The 12732-nt window shown below is 44.5% G+C and overlaps 1 long non-coding RNA gene across 1 annotated transcript in view; it reads right to left on the bottom strand.

Annotated features, from left to right (window-relative positions):
* LOC131497253 (uncharacterized) overlaps positions 1 to 12686 on the bottom strand; it is a 19590-nt gene extending 6904 nt beyond the window's left edge. The window contains exons 1-2 of the long non-coding RNA XR_009254839.1: positions 12483 to 12686; positions 2239 to 2381 (exon numbers count right to left, since the gene is read on the bottom strand). This is a non-coding gene — a long non-coding RNA (uncharacterized LOC131497253). The remainder of the gene's footprint in view (positions 1 to 2238; positions 2382 to 12482) is intronic.
* Between the last annotated feature and the right edge of the window lie 46 nt (positions 12687 to 12732).

The raw sequence follows: 12732 nt of genomic DNA, 5'->3' as shown, positions 1-12732 counted from the left end.
TATGGTTCGTAACCCCTGTGTGTCCACGTAGGAAAGGTTCACAAAGAGACACTCAGTTCGCTTTTAAAAAGCAAAGCAAGGGGCGCCTGGGTGGCTCAGTTGGTTAAGCATCAGACTCTTGATTTCGGCTCAGGTCATGATCTCGTGGTTCCTGGTTCCAGCCCCCATCAGGCTCTGTACCGACAGCTCAGAGCCTGCTTGGGATTCTCTCTCCCTCTCTCTGGCCCTCCCCTGCACGCTCTCCCCCCCCCCCCAAAATAAATAAAATAAACTTTAAAAAAATGTAAGAAGCAAAGCAAAACAAGACACATCTGTGCAGAATGCAGTAGAAGGTGCCAGAGAGAAAAACGCATTTTCTGGAGCCACATGAGAGAAGCTGATGTCATCGGAGGGCCCAGGTGGCACTTTGAGAGACAAGCAGTGATCAGATGCCGGGCAGGATACAGGGTGCTTGATCCCTAGGCTCCGGCCAAAACTGAATCTTTGCTACATCCTCTGAGCTCCCAAGACACTTTTTCTTCCTTTCAAGTGTTTTAAAGTGTTGATTATATTAAAGAATATAACCCACATAATCCTAAATGCATTGCTTAGTGAATTTTCAGACAGTGAACATAACCTGTACCCCCCACCCACATCAAGAAACAGGGGCGCCTGGGTTGGCGGGGGGGCGGGGGTGCTCAGTCTGTTAAGCGTCCAACTTTGGCTCAGGTCTTGGTCTCGTGGTTTGTGAGTTCGAGCCCCACATCAAGCTCTCTGCTCTCGGCACAGAGCCCGCTTCAGATCCTCTGTCCCCCTTTCTCTGTGCCCCTCCACCCCACTCTCTCTCTCATCCTCAAAATAAATAAATAAAAACATTAAAAAAAAAAAAGGAAAAGAGCCAAGGTGTCTCAGTTTCATATAGCTTTGCTCTAAGACAGATCCCGGTGGATTTTAATTCCTCGGTATATTGAAATGATCTATTTATACACCTGTTTCCCTCTTACAGATTGTAAATTACTTCTCTATGGCGAGGACTGTTCTCTGCATTCCCCGACATCTAAGACCATGGTGCACAAGTAGAAAATCCTCAGACACACAGACATATTTGTATATATGTGTGTATGTGATGTGTGCATTGAGAGAATATCATCAATGAATATATATGTAATATATACATATATAAATATATATTATATATATGTAATATATACATATATAAATATATATTATATATATGTAATATATACATATATAAATATATATTATATATATGTAATATATACATATATAAATATATATTATATATATGTATATATACATATATAAATATATATTATATATGTAATATATACATATATAAATATATATTATATATATATGTAATATATTACATACATATAATATATATTATATATATGTATTATATACATATATATACATATATAAATATATATTATATATATGTATATATTACATATATTTATATATGTAATATATACATATATAAATATATATTTATATATGTAATATATACATATATAAATATATATTATATATACACACATGCATAAATATATATATTATATATATATATATATATATATATATACATGCACACATATGTTCTATCAAATAGACCATTTTATTTTTTAGAATTTTGAAGGAATTAATACAGATTGTGATTAAGGGCATGGAATCTGGAGCCAGACTGTCTCAACAGAAACCTCAGCTCCCCCCCACCTTGACCTTGGGTGAGTCACTTGTCTGTCTGTGCCTCAGTTTTCTCATCTGTAAAATGAGAGAATAGCCCCCCTTTTTCGGGGATTGTGAGGACTAAGTGGGTTAATGTGTGTGAAGATCTTAGAATAATACTTGGCATTTAGCGAGCAAAACAGAAGGATTAACTGCTAAGATCTGCCATGTGCAAAGCACTGTGTCGGGTCCTCTGGGTATTTAAGGAAACCAGATGGAGTCTGAGCCCCTGCCAGCGAGGTGGGGAAACAAGAGTGAAATCTCAGTGGCCGCACCGGGGAGAAAGCCAGGATCCAATGAATGCCAAGCCACCAACCATTTTTAGCCTGGACACCATCCACCCTGAGTTAACCATTCAGTGACTTTCCTCAGGTGTCTACAATGCTCCAGGCACGACACCATTCCTCCTAGAAGTAAGGACCCAACCTTTGCCCTTTTCTGGTATGAGCTGAACGCCTGTTTGGGGTCCGTTGGTACAGAACTGGTCTGTGTCTACGGTCTACTTACTTCAACAAGAGATGAGTCAGTCTCCAAGCTGCTGGCATTCAGTTGTTCTAAGGAATCCATCATGAGAAGCAGCCAGCAGGGGCTCCCGATGGCCTCCTCCAACCAGGCTCGGAGGACTGGGGGGCAAAGGGTCCATGTCTCCTCTTACGAGGTAGGTGGCAAAAAAAAAAAGATGGTGGCTGACTCAAAATGGCTTGGGCAAGAATAAGCAAGGTGTTCACAGATGAAGAACTGAGAAAAGCAGAGGTCTCCAGTGAGCCTAAACGCACGGATTGGCCCTGAGTCCGTTTTCCTGACTGTTTTCATGCAACCGACAACTTAGCCTCATTGCTGTCATCAGACACGCCCTGTTGGGGAGTCAGAGCTGGGAAGTCTGGGCTGAGGGGGACTTCTCTGAAGACCAGAGTAAGGTTAATAGGCCAACCGAGTAAGACAAGCCATGTGTGTTCATGTAAACGTTTTTCACTCCTTAAATGCGATGAGGTGTGCGTATATGTAAATAAATCAATTATTAATTAAATTAATAAATTAATTAATAATTAATTTAAATAATTTAAATTTAAATTAAATAATTAATATAAATAAATTTAATTTAAATAAATTAATTAAATAATTAATATTAATATGTTAAGCCAACTGTGATGAATCAGAGAGACAAACTATCTGGGCGGGGCTTGAAATACTAGAGATACATCTTTTGCACAGTGAAAACACGAAGGAAAGCAGGTAGCAATCTGAAAACAGGAGAATTTGGATTGGAGATCAGGCGAGATAATAAGGATATCAGACAGGACTCCTCTGCTTCTCCTTTTTTCTTTTTAAAGAGAGATTTTTTAATTAATTTTTTCAATGTTTATTTATTTTTGAGAGAGAGAGAGAGAGAGATGGAGAGAGAGTCGGGGAAGAGCAGAGAGAGAGGGAGACACAGAATCGGAAGCAGGCTCCAGGCTCCTAGCTGTCAGCACAGAGCCCGACGTGGGGCTCGAACTCACAAACCGCAAGATCGTGACCTGGGCCGAAGTCTGACACTTAAGTGACTGAGCCACCTGGGTGCCCCTCTTTCTCTCTTTGTTTGATTATTTTATTTTCTCTTTTCAACTAGGAAATGTTTCAATATACATGAGCTAACCCTAACAGACATGCAGGTACCCACTGCTCGGATGTAACAGAAGTAAATGGTCTGTCAAGGTTGCCACAGATGTCTCTTTTTAACCAAGAAAAGAAATAAATTGTAAGTGATAAAATGAATGCCCCTGCCCCCCCTTCTCTTCCTTCTTCCCTCTCCCAGGTGGTAACCTCCATCCGGGACTCACTTCTATGTACAATTATGCACATTTACCATGCACATCTGTGTCCACAGACTACACATGAAAAAGTATCTTGTCTGGCTTCACATTTTCTTTTTTTATTAAGTTTATTTCTTTATTTTGAGAGAGACAGAGAGTGTGAGTGGGGGAGGGGCAGAGAGAGAGGGAGAGAGAGAGAATGCCCAACAGGCTCCAAGCTGTCAGCACAGAGCCTGACGTGGGGCTCGAACTCATGGTACATGAGATCATCACCTGAGCCAAAGTCAAGAGTCAGGTGCTTAACCAGCTGAGCCACCCAGGTGCCCCTGGCTTCATGTTTTCTATGAATGGCATCATCTTACATTCAGACTGTCTTTTCAACGGAGGTCGGATAATTCTTTTACCAATTTTTTTATTGTGGTAAAAGACACATAAAATAAAATTTACCATCTTAACTGTTTTTGAGTGCACACTTCACTGGCATTAAACACATTCTGTGTTGTGCAACCTTCACCCCCGTCCGTCTCCAGAACTCTGGTCATCTTGCAGAACTGAAGCTCTGTCCCCATTCAACACTAACTCCCCATTTCCCCTCCCCCCAGTCCCTGGCAACCACCGTTCTACTTTTTATCTCTATGGATTTGACCATTGTGGCACCTCATCTATGTAGAGTGACACAGTATTTTGTTCTTTTGTGACTTGCTTATTTCATCCAGCATAATGTCCTCAAGGTACATCCATGTTATAGCAGGTGTAAGAATTTCCTTCCTTTTTATGGCTGAATATTCCAATTTGTTAATATGTCAGGCTAGCCCAACAACCCACCATTCTGCCCCATTCCTCACTTCCCCTCTTCCATAGCCCTGCTACCTATGCAACATTGCCTCCAGGCATTGGGAGAACCCACCCTTCCAATGGGACATCGGGAGTGGAAGCAAGTTTGTGCAGCAAAGCAAGGGCTGGTCCTGGCTGGAAAGAAGGACTGAGCTAACGGGACCCACGTTTCAGCCCAGAGAACACTCATGGGGCTTGAGGAGGCGAGACAGACCCAACGTGTACTGGTTATGGAAGTACGTGCACACACATTACCTGATTTGCCCTGTCCCTGTCCAGGGTCCTCGGAACTGGGTGCTGGCATGCATTGAGGTAAGGCAATGAGATGAGCCAACACAGACTAGGAAAAAATTGCCAGGGAGAAGGAAGACACCGAGGCCATCAGCCCAGTGACAGGCCAGACCCCTTCTGCATGCTTTATACACATCACCTCTCATATTCTGACTCTACACAACAGCACGTTTATGAAAGTGGTAGTATTGGGGTCTCCATTTCCAGAAGATGGCCATGCGATTCAGGTTTAACTGTATGCCTGAGACTGTACAAAAAGTCAGGAGCGGAACGGAGATTCAGACTCAGGGCTGGAAGGCTCCTGGGGGCAGAGTGGAGACAAATCCTCTCCTCTCCTTCCTCCCTAGGTGAGACTGTCCAAGGGCAGGGCCCTGGGCATCTTGTGGGAGGAGTCAAGGGGTTGAAAACGCCAGGAGGAAGCCATTGAGGGAGCCCTTCTCCCTGATCCAGAGATGGGTCAGGGCAATTTGAAGCTACACTCGATTCAAAACATGGCTTCTGCTTGGGACCAAGGATACTGAAGAGGCTCCAGGTAAGAAGACAGGCAGAGGGCTTGCTCTGCTTTAGACTGCGGCTTTCATGCCCTGGGTTTCCCGGAATGGCCCCCAATCCCACAGATGCATTCACACTGCTCAGTCTTAGTTCTCAATTCTTGGACTAGAAAATACCTTTATTTCAGGGTCAGGCCAATCTTTAGGCTTCTCTCCTAAAGTAGGGCTATAAAGTAGACTGGTATTTGGAGAAAGAATCTCTTTGTAGACTAAGCAACATGCTTTGGGTTGGAATATCCCTTGTCTATGGCAGTCAAGCCATAAACAGAAAAAGGAACCCCCCCCCCACCCTTAGTGGATGTGAGTTTTCACTGTTCCCCCTGAGAGCTGCATCTGAACCCAAACATAGGTCCATGCCAGAGATCCTGCTGCCCTGTCCTGCTTTTCTGCATCTCCAGGGCCATGGGGAAAAGGGGAAGCTGCCTAACTTTATTCAACCAAGCTCCGAGGGCCGGTGTCCCCGAGCATCTCTCAGACATAGCAAGGCTCTCATCCAAATATCAAGGTATGCAGAAGACCGTGTTTTCAAAGCGTCAGGTGCAGGGAGCTTGGATGGATCGTGAGCCACCTTGCAGGGCTGGCTTGTTACGGAACCATGGACAGTGAGACTGAAGGAGAACTGAACTCATGATAATCTTCACACAGGAGTTCCTGTCAATGTCTCCACTGTCTCCACATGACTAAAGTCAAGGTCACCACTCAGACCTTATCTCACTTGACCAATCAGCAGTATCAGATGCAGGCTGCTTCAAATACTGTCTTCACCAGGCTCCTGGACACTGCTCTATTAAGTCTCCCCCACCACACTGGCCACATCTATTCAGTCTCCTTTGATGACACTACTTCAAGTCCCCAGTCTCTGGATGATGGGAGAACCAAAGAGCAGAGCCCTCCAATATCCTCCCTGTCTACACTCAAGTCTTAGGAGAGCTTGCATGTCATTGCATGTCTAGAAATACCACCTACCTGTGATAACTCCCAAATGTATAACCTGAGCCTAGACCTCTCTCAGCTGGACATACCTCCAGAATGGCTTACCCAACTTCCCACTTAACACTTCCACTTAGATTTAACTGGATTGCAAAATTAACATAGAACGCAATGTGGAATTCACCCACATCCCCAATCTCTGCCTCCTGCAGTCTTACCCATCTCAAAAGAAAAAAAAAGAAAATAAAGAAGGAAGGAAGGAAGGAAAGAAAGATGGGAAGGAGGGAAGAAGGGAGGGAGGGACGGACGGATGGAGGAAGGAAGGAAGGAAGGAAGGAAGGAAGGAAGGAAGGAAAGAAGGAAGGAAGGAAGGAAAGAAGGAAGGGAGGGAGGGAGGGAGGGAGGGAGGAAGGAAGGAAGGAAGAATAGATGGGAGGGAAGGAGGGAGGGAGGGAAGAAGGAAGGAAGGAAGGAAGGAAGGAAGGAAGGAAGGAAGGAAAGAAGGAAGGAAAGATGAGAGAGAGGGAAGGAGGGAGGAAGGAAGGAAGGAAGGAAGGAAGGAAGGAAGGAGGAGAGAAGGAGGAAAGGAGGGAGGGAAGGAGGAAGGAAGGAAGGAAAGAAAAGTAGAGAAGGAAGGAGGGAAGGAAGGAAGGGAGGGAGGGAGGAAGGAAGGAAAGATGGGAAGGAGGGAGGGAGGGAGGAAGGAAGGAAGGAAAGATGGAAGGGAGGGAGGGAGGGAGGAAGGAAAGATGGGAGGGAGGGAAGGAGGGAGGCAGGGAGGGAGGGAGGGAAGAAGGGAGGGAGGGAGGGAGGAAGGAAGGAAGGAAGGAAGGAAGGAAGGAAGGAAGGAAAGATGGGAGGGAGGGAAGGAGGGAGGGAGGAAGGAAGGAAGGAAGAAAGGAAAGATGGGAGAGAGGGAAGGAGGGAGGGAGGGAGGGAGGAAGGAAAGAAGGAAGGAAGGAAGGAAGGAAGGAAGGAAGGAAGGAAGGAAGGAAGGAAGGAAGGAAAGTGAACAGTAACTCTATCCTATTAGTCATTCAAGTCAAAATGTCAAAATCTGGGAGTAATCTTGACTCTTCTCTTTCCTTTATTCCCCTCCGTCCAACCCATGAGCAAATCCTGTCTGCTCTACCTTCAAATCTGTCTGAATCCAGGCACTTCTCACCACCTTGACTTCTACCCAATGCAGCCAAGCCAAGGCCACCATTACTGCTTCCCTGGGTTACTGTCACACAAGTCCCCAGCTGCCTCTCCACTTCCATCCTTGTCCCCACATAACCTAGTCCCAGTACAACAGGTGTACATGAAAGTCAAATCACATCTTTTCTCTCCTCTGGACACTCCAAGGATTACCATCTCATTTAGAGCAAAAGCCAAACATTGAACCATGTCCTACAAGATATGTAGGCCCTCCAACAGACACATGAAAAGATGCTCAGCATCACTCATCATCAGGGAAATGCAAATCAAAACCACAATGGAAAAGGAACCCTTGTGCTCTGTTGATGGGAATGCAACTTGGTACAGCCACTCTGGAAAACATTTTGTAGGGCCTCAAAACATTAAAAATAGAAATACCGGGGCACCTGGATGGCTCAGTTGGTTAAGCACTGACTTCCGCTCAGGTCATGATCTCACAGTTCGAGCCCCCACGTCGAGCTCTGTGCTGACAGCTCAGAGCCTGGAACCTGCTTCGGATTCTGTGTCTCCCCCTCTCTCTCTGCCCCTCCCCTGCTTGTGCTCTGTTTCTGTCTCTTAAAAATAAATAAACATTAAAAAATAAAAAAAAAAATAAAAATAGAAATACCATATGATCCAGTAATTTCACTACTGGGTATTTACCCAAAGAAAACAAAAACACTATCTTGAAAAGATATATACAGGGGCGCCTGAGTGGCTCAGTCGGTTAAGCATCCGACTTCAGCTCAGGTCACGATCTCACAGTCCGTGAGTTCGAGCCCCGCGTCAGGCTCTGGGCTGATGGCTCGGAGCCTGGAGCCTGCTTCCGATTCTGTGTCTCCCTCTCTCTGCCCCTCCTCCGTTCATGCTCTGTCTCTCTCTGTCCCAAAAATAAATAAACGTTAAAAAAAAATTTAAAAAGAAAAGATATATACAGCCCTATACTTACTGCAGCATTTACAACAGCCACACTACAGAAGCATTGCAAGTGTCCATCAATACATAAATGGATAAAGAAGATATATGTATGCAATGGAGTATTATTCAGCCATTAAAAATGACATCTTGCCATTTGTGACAACATGGACATATCTTGAGGGTATTAGGCTAAGTAAACTAAGAGAAAAACAAATACTGCATGATTTCACTTACATGTGGAATCCAAAAACCCAAAATAAACAAACAAAAACTGGACGCTTAAATACAGAGAACAAACTGGTGGTTTCCAGAGGGGTGTGGTTGGGGGATGGGTGAAATAGAGAAAAGAGACTAAGAGGTACAAATTTCTGGTTATAAAATAAATAAATCACAAAGATGAAAAGCACAGCATAGAGAATAAAGTCAATAATATTGTAATAACATCATACAGGACAGATGATGACCACACTTATCAAGGTGAGCATTGAAAATGTATAGAATTTTCAAATCAATATGTTGCATACCTGAAATTACTATAAGATTACATGTTAATTATGCTTCAATAAAAAACTGGGGTGCCTGGGTGGCTCAGTCAGTTGAGTGTCTGACTCTTGATTTCAGCCCAGGGTCATGATCCCAGAGTTGTGGGATTGAGCCCCACATTGGGTTTGGAGCTGAGTGTGGAGGCTTCTTAATATTCTAAGCACATTCTGCCTCAGGGCTTTTGCACTTTGCTGGTCCCTTTGCCTAGAACATCTGTCTGCCACAGATCCCCATCACTTCCTCAGGCATCCATCAGTTCCTCATCATCTTTTTACCAACACTCTCTGATCACCCATGAAATCAGAGGGACTTATTCTCAGTTTGCCTCTTCCCCTCTCCTGTGATAGATGCTGTGATGGTGTCACTCAGGTTCCTCTTCACTGATGCATTTGTTGCCCCAGCTGTTGGTAGTGCAGTCAGCGGACAGCCAGCTCTCAGCACCTTCAGGCATCACCTCAGTTAGAGAGAACTGACCTTTGGCCCAAGCAGGTAGAGAAGACACTAGTACGTTGCATTAAAACTCCGTGATACCCACCTGTGCTCACTGATGGCTTTTGCTTTCCATTAAAGGAAAATGGTAAGTAGGGATGGTTTACAGATGAGTCTGTCTGATACATTGGCATCAGCTAGAGGTAGATGATCCCGTTCAAGAGTGGCCCTGACACACGGCAGAGAAGGAAGACCTTCTGTGCACAGAACTCGAGCCGTACCTATTGTCCACTTCCTTTGGGTGGAAAGATGGCCTGAGTTACAGATCTACACAGTCATATTGGTAGTTGGGTTGGCCAACAGGTTGGAGACTATGGAAAAAGAACTGGTGACAAGGAAATTTGGGGAAGAGATGTGTGGACATTCGCCTTGTAACGACACTTGAGTATGAATGAGTATGTCCTCAAGAGACTAACCATTGTACAGGGGCTGTTGTTAATCAGGTGGGCAAGACACCCTTGCTGTTTCTGTTGGTCTGCTTCTCTTCCCAGCCAGCCCCATGCTTGTTCAAACACACCATGGTGTCAGAGACTGGAAAGATGGCCATCAAGGTATTTCTTCCTCCTTTGGCCCGTTTTCACAGACAGTAGCAGCTACTTTCCATGGCTATAGAATATGCTAGATGCAACCCACCCCCCCCCCGACCCTGACCCCAAGTTCTGCCTCCTTTCATTGGGCTGCAGTAACTCTTTTTCTATCCCTTGTCTGAAGGGGTGCTAACAGCTTTTCACTGTTGCTGGTCTCTGGGTGCCTCAGTGGCCCTGGTGTACGTATCCTTAACCCTTTCACAGCCCTGCAAATGACCCTCCCATTAAAGTCTCTTGAACCATCCAGGGAGATTTTGTCTCCTGCCTGGACACCCAGGGATTCCCTGGGTTTTGTTTTCCTCTTAGAGGACTTACCACCTTCTGACATACTACAGGATTACTTCCTTGTGGATTCACTGTCCGCTTCCCAACACGAGGTGGTCAGAAAGCTCCGTGAGGGTGAGTAGTCTCTCTCTGTCATTCAACGCTGTGTTCCTCACACATAGATCCCTTCTTGGCTCATGATAGCTGAGCAATAAATAATGGTTGAGAAATAAATGACAGAATCAATGAATGACATTTCTGGACATTCTGGAAACATTAAGCTCCACATCTGAGGATGTTTGCTAGTCTTTAGGTGGATGGTTGGCCAATGATCACTGTTTACAGCTGCATAGAAACTACACCCGGAACATCCTTACGATGGCGTGGAAGAGGCAAATAATTCTGCTAGCGCACCTGATCGTGGATTACCACCGTCATCCACATCTACTTAAACAGAAAGACTGCCATGAACTATTACAGGAGACCCAGATAGTTACCCTTTCGTAAAGGACCTTGTACTGCTGTGAGGCTTGCCATCAAATACAGGTGTGAATTGTCCAACCACAGCAGTGGCCACACTTGAACAAGGGAACTGAAGAACTTGTATGTTGACTAAGCCAACCTTGGCAAGTAGACATTATACCACTCATAATATTTTCAGCCTCCCAACGTAGGTGGGTCCTCTAAAAGAATGCTCACTAGAAATTTCCTCATTCTTAATTTCAAAGAACAGTTCTATTAAAAAAAAAACACACCTCCATCCCAAGTGGCACTGTCAGGGGAACGAAGTAAAAATGCGAGGTATATTCACACACCAAATGAGTAATCTCCAACTTCACACAACATTATGTATAAATCTTCAGCAAAACAGTAACAACTTTGTGAATCTATTTTTTTTCATAACATTTATTTATTTTTGAGAGACAGAGCATGAGCAGGGGAGGGGCAGAGAGAGAGGGAGACACAGAATCTGAAACAGGCTCCAGGCTCCGAGCTGTCAGCACAGAGCCCGACGCGGGGCTCAAACTCACAAACCACTAAATCCTGACCTGAGCTGAAGTCGGACATTCAACCAACTGAGCTACCCAGGTGCCCCAAGATGGCCACCTTTAAAGGCATTTATTAAATAAACTTTTTTATAACAATAAAATTATATAAATATTATAAAAATATACTTATATTTGGGGCGCCTGGGTGGCGCAGTCGGTTAAGCGTCCGACTTCAGCCAGGTCACGATCTCACGGCCAGTGAGTTCGAGCCCCGCGTCAGGCTCTGGGCTGATGGCTCAGAGCCTGGAGCCTGTTTCCGATTCTGTGTCTCCCTCTCTCTCTGTCCCTCCCCCGTTCATGCTCTGTCTCTCTCTGTCCCAAAAATAAATAAATGTTGAAAAAAAAAAATTAAAAAAAAATATATATACTTATATTTATACTTATAAATATAAAATAATAAAATATTAATAAATCTATTTTTTTAAGTTTATTTATTTATTTTGAGAGAGAGAGAGAGAGAAAATGAGCATGGGAGGGGCAGAGAGAGACGAGAGAGAAGATCCCAAGCAGGCTTCACACTGTCAGCACAGAGCCCAACTGGGCACTTGAACTCACGAACCGTGAGATCGTGACCTGAGCTGAAACCAAGAGTCAGATGCTTAACCCCACTGAGCTAACCAGGTACCCTTAGGGCATCATTATGACTGGTCTTCTGGTTTCTGGAGGTTTGAATGCTTGAACTGGTTCTTAGCTTTTGATGTGTCTTCATTTCTAATCCTATCATGTTCCCTTATGTAATTAAGATATTTCACATTTGGGATAAATTCTTACTATTCTTTTTTTAAGACTTCATTTATTCTTTTTTATAAATTTGTTTATTTATTTTTGAGAGGGAGAGAGGGACAGAGTGCAAGCAGGGGAGGGGCAGGGAGAGAGGGAGACACAGAATCCCAAGCAGGCTCCAGGCTCCAAGCTGTCAGCCCAGAGCCCGACGTGGGGCTGGAACCCATGAACCGTGAGATCATGACCTGATCAAGCCTGATCTAGTCAGACGCTTAACCAACTGAGCCACCCAGGCGCCCCTAAGACTTTATTTTTAAGTAATGTCTACGCCCAACACAGGGCTTGAATCCACGACCTTGAGATCGAGAGTCATGCACTCCATCGACTGAACCAGCCAGGCACCCCAAATTCTTAGCGTTCTTAATCATTCCAGAGGATAATAGTTATCTTCTTGGACATAGTATCTTAGTCAGTCCTCCCAAGAGCCCTGCAAGATGACTATGTTACGCCCACTTTATAGATAAGGAAGCTAAGGCCCAGGGAGGTGAAAGAGTTTGACTAGGAAGAAACACCCCCACCCTCTGTTCAGGTCACACCTACCAGGGGTTCATTCTGCAACAGGCTCCATTCTTCTTAACATTCTTCTATGCTTTTCATCACCTGATCCAAGGGTTACAGGAACAGAGCACAGGGATGTTTGCCTGAAAATCCCAGGTCCCGATCCCTAATGCCCAGCCCCGAACAGCAGAGGAAACCCGTAACAGACAAGCCAGAGAGCTTTAAAAGCCCTGGCAAGAGCTCTGAAATCAGACCCGGCCAGCATGTGTCCCTGAATATCAGAATAGACACT

This window comes from Neofelis nebulosa, chromosome 16 (assembly GCF_028018385.1).
Source record: "Neofelis nebulosa isolate mNeoNeb1 chromosome 16, mNeoNeb1.pri, whole genome shotgun sequence".
Lineage (NCBI taxonomy): Eukaryota > Metazoa > Chordata > Mammalia > Carnivora > Felidae > Neofelis > Neofelis nebulosa.
Note: the sequence above shows the minus strand (reverse complement) of the source record. Positions and strands in the feature narration are given on the sequence as shown.